This window comes from Cottoperca gobio, chromosome 7 (genome assembly GCF_900634415.1).
Source record: "Cottoperca gobio chromosome 7, fCotGob3.1, whole genome shotgun sequence".
Lineage (NCBI taxonomy): Eukaryota > Metazoa > Chordata > Actinopteri > Perciformes > Bovichtidae > Cottoperca > Cottoperca gobio.
Genome location: NC_041361.1, coordinates 13,988,518 through 13,992,918, shown reverse-complemented (window position 1 = coordinate 13,992,918; position 4,401 = coordinate 13,988,518).

Genomic DNA, 4,401 nt, shown 5'->3' with positions numbered 1-4,401 from the left:
GACTTCACTGACTGATTTGCAATAACTGGTTGCTAGCGTTGTCCTCATGTGTGATGTCATCTAACAGCTCAGCGACAGTCAACTTTCAAGTGCCTGCGAGGAGGAAATGAAGTGACCATGGTTAACACCAGCTGACGTCTTTGCGGTGCTAAGAAATAAAGGAATTTCTGGTTTCTGGTTTCCTAGAATGAACAACAAATCCTGATTGTCCGAAATCTGGTTGTTCTTTTAATGTTGTGTAGTGATTTAATAATTAGACCCAAAGCCCAATAAAAAACAGTTTTCATCATGCTGCATCTTGGTAAACAAACATAGTAATACAAAATTGTTTATTTTTTATGCTAATTGACACTTTGCCAGTGAATCTGAGGCAGTGTTTGGGGAGATGGAAGAGAAGGGGAACACTTTGTTTGCAGAAAGTCCATTTTGGAACAAAGGATTACCTGACATGTATCACTTAGTACTTCTGGAATATAAATGACTTAGAGTCTGATTATGCAGACATGTTTTTTCCCCCTATTTTGGAAGCTCAAATGTAAGAAAATGCATTTACTCTATTTTGCACTTAAATGTGCAGGTATGTGTGTATACATGGCTACATCCCACACACACACACACACACACACACACACACACACACACACACACACACACACACACACACACACACACACACACACATACACACACACACATTTGAGAGATAGGGTGTCTATGCAGCGGCATCAGTCATCATTCACATAGCAAAATACCGCGCCGCTTGTAGCCAGGCAGACTGATCTGTTTCCTCACATTCACAATCGGCTGCTGTCTGCTCCTCAGCCCAGCTCTGTCTGGCTGCCTGGCTGCACTGGGAAACTCAGGACCTTCATCTACAGTATACAAACTGAAAAGCAGCAATCAGAGAAAAGGAGGAAAATCACACTCGTCTTTGTTCCATTATGCACTGAGCATTAGATCAAGACAGGAGAGATGGTGGGAAGGAAGCAGAGGAGGCATGCAATAAAGGAATACATGTGCATGTGTGTGTATGTGTATGTATGTATGGAGGGGTGTGTGGGGGGATTCTCTGCCACTGGGTGAGCTTATCCAGAGGATCTGTTCTGCTTCAAGAGAAGGAGAGTGGGGTCTGATATGAACAGAGTGTGCCACACACTTGCACTGAGACACACACACACACACACACACACACACACACACACACACGCACACACACACACACACACACACACACACACACACACACACACACACACACACACACACAAACCAGGACTTTGTCAGCCTTACCTACCGCTGAGTGTGTGAGCAGCCCTGGTCCAAAATCAGAGCTCCAATAACAAACTCTACTGGCTCTTCTGATTGGTCGTGACGAATGATCTCTGCTCACTGGACCCGGGTAATGTCTGTCACAAGGGGTTTGACGGCCTGTCACCTTTATTTCATGAAAGTCTGTGACTGTGTGTGAATTATGTGTGTACATTAAGACACTCTTTTCATGTCAAAGTAGGTGCACATATGGATACGCATAAGCAAGTATGTGTTTGAAGCATCTAGACTGAAGCAAAAGTCAAAAGAATAAAGCTTTCAGAAATAAAGACTTGCCCTTTATTCTGTCCTCCACCTTTTTCAGGGAGGAAAGCCAGTAGGTGCCAAACAGCAAAGTCTGCCGGATCATTATTTGAGTGCCAAAGCGACGGGAGAGGAAAAGGCAGCAGAAAGCCGGTCATTAAAATTCCTACCACCTTGTTGACTGCATCTCCCCAACCAGCTTTCATTTCTCTCTCAGGACTTGGACGCAATGGACGGCGAGGGAGTGCAGCTTGGCTAAAGACAAGAGAGGCAAACCTTAAATTGGACGTGGAAGGGATGTCCTGGAAAACAGCTCTAGACACTGAAATGTATCTAAGAGTCAAACAATGCTGACCTCAGATCTGTAGGAGTTTGTGAGTCAGAGGATAGAGACAGATGAGTCCTCGGTTTTTTTTTTTTCAGTTTCTCCATTAATAGAAGAAGAAAGAACCAGGAAGAAAGAAGGTCATTTATTTTCTCAAGTGTGCCTCTGAGTCTTTGAGCCATAGATACAGGATAGGTGACCGCCGGAGAAAGGCAGTGCATCTCAGACAGAGATGTCAGCTCTCTTTACCCTTTTCTCTTTGGGAGGAGGACCACACAGTGAGCTGAGGGCAGATAGTCAGTGTGTATTAACGGACTGGTTGGCGCAGAGGGGGATTTGTGCAGTGGAGCGTGGAGGCTATTGATGACAGTGTCACCAGTCTACTGAGGAGACAGGCCAGGCCGTACGCCTCCATGGTTCACTTAAGACTGTACACAGGAGTAAAAGAATTGTTTCATTTCATTTCAAAAAGTTGATTTAAAAGTCAATACATGTCGAAAAGTCAAACCTTTCTTTCAGTTACATAATTACAAGTTAGTGCAACAATACTGACTATATACCAATGTGTAGTTAGGAGCGTCTTCACATTGAAATATACTCATTTAAATGCTGTTTTAAAAAGATTTGTACATTTCCTTTGAATCTGCGCACCAAACAAATGCATACTGTTATTCACTGTATACAAAATAGCAATGCTAATAACTGCAACTGTTCACAGTACTTTGGTGTCACTCACCTCAGTATCTTGCTTTCGCAGCATATTGTCAGTCAGTCTTTTAAATTAAAGGTAGATGTAATGTAAAATCACGGTCTGACAATGAAAGACTGACTCCTTATCTGTATTTTTGCTATTTGTAGTATTCTAAAGTCACATGATGCATTTACACTTTGTTTTGACAAATTTGGACAAATGAAACTAAAATAAAAGTGCAAACATTTTTACATTCTTTAAGTAAGACATAACAGAAATGACTCTACTGTTAGAATTAATCTGAGTACTGATGGATAAACTTAAAAAACATACATCAAACAACAGAGCTAGCTGGGCCCAGGCACTCATACGTACCTAAAATGTATGTAAGTGTGCTTGTGCGTGTGCGTGTGCGTGTGTGTGTGTGTGTGTGTGTGTGTGTGCAGACCCCCCTCTGGTCTAAATTACCTGCCGACAGACAGGCCGACGGCTGTCAGTGAGGATGTGTTGATAGCCGTTCACCAATCCTGTCCCATCAGCCGTTCCTTCCTCCTCATCCTCCTCTTCCCCTCTCGCTCCAGCCTTCCTCTGTGCCCTGTGATGCGCTGCGGTAGGTCAGGCAGGTAGAGACGGTGAGCAAAAACAGAGAAGAGAGAGGCACACGGGGTGAAAGGGGAGACTTTTATTATCACCATTGTTTCAAGCTCACTGATTCCCCCCACCCCCCACCATCGCTGACTGCTCAAATGTCCTGTCTTTTCAACACACCTGAGCTCTCCCTCACTCTCCTCACCCCTCCACTACCCTCCTCTTTTCTCCCTCGAATCTGAGTCCAGCAAATCCCTCCTTACCCCCACACAACTCCTCCGCTCCCCATTTGCTCCTCTCCTGTTTCTACCTTCCCTCTCAATGGGCTCACACTGCGTTTGGAGAGAGGGGGGAGAAAAAGAGAGGGAGAGAGGTAGAAAGAGAGGCAGAGAGAGAAGGAGGGAGAGCGGCAGGCCTCTGGCTGTAAGGGAGAGTGCACCTGGATGGGCAGGCTTCCTGGACACGCTGTGAGGGGCTATTGTCCTGCATGTCAGCAGCCCCTCTCTTTTAATGGGGCCCGTATATCATCGTTCTGATTATGGCAGATGACTGGGACTCAGGGGAGGGGGGGTGGAGATGGTAGATCTGGGAGAGACGTACATGTGTGTGTGAGAGTGAAAGAAATAGAGAGTGTATTGGGGAGGGAGGTGGGATGAAGGTGAGGTTTGGGGACAGAGGCTTAAAAACGCAGGGACCCCCAAATCCCCCATCGACTGAAATCCTAGCACTTAACCCCAGCTATGGCATTGTGTGCCTGCCGTGGGGATTTTTTCCTCTCTTTTATTTTTTGTGGCCGTCATTCTTTTTAATGGACTCTCCCGCTCCATCTACCCCTCCCTCTCTCCATTCACCCAGAGGATTCTGTAGCTGAGAAAGTTGTTTTTTTCTTCTTTTAGTTTATGACTTGTTTTCCTTTCAGAGGTAGGAGGAAGGGAGGTGAATGCCGGTCACCTGTCCTCTCCGGCCCCGAACACCCTTTCACAACAGAAACTGTTCACACATTTCACAAAGGAAAGAACCACGGAGACCGCTGCAGTGAACCATCCTTTTCAACGTACTCGGTTATATATTTTGCAACCATGTAAATGTCAGACAGTGACAGGTAGCAGGAGTTCTATACATTTACCTTATAAAGTGCCGGTACAGAAGTGAGTACTTAATAAAAATGAAAGTCTTCCTGACGCATAACATGCTGAGTGCAGTACATGTATCCCTTCATTATCGA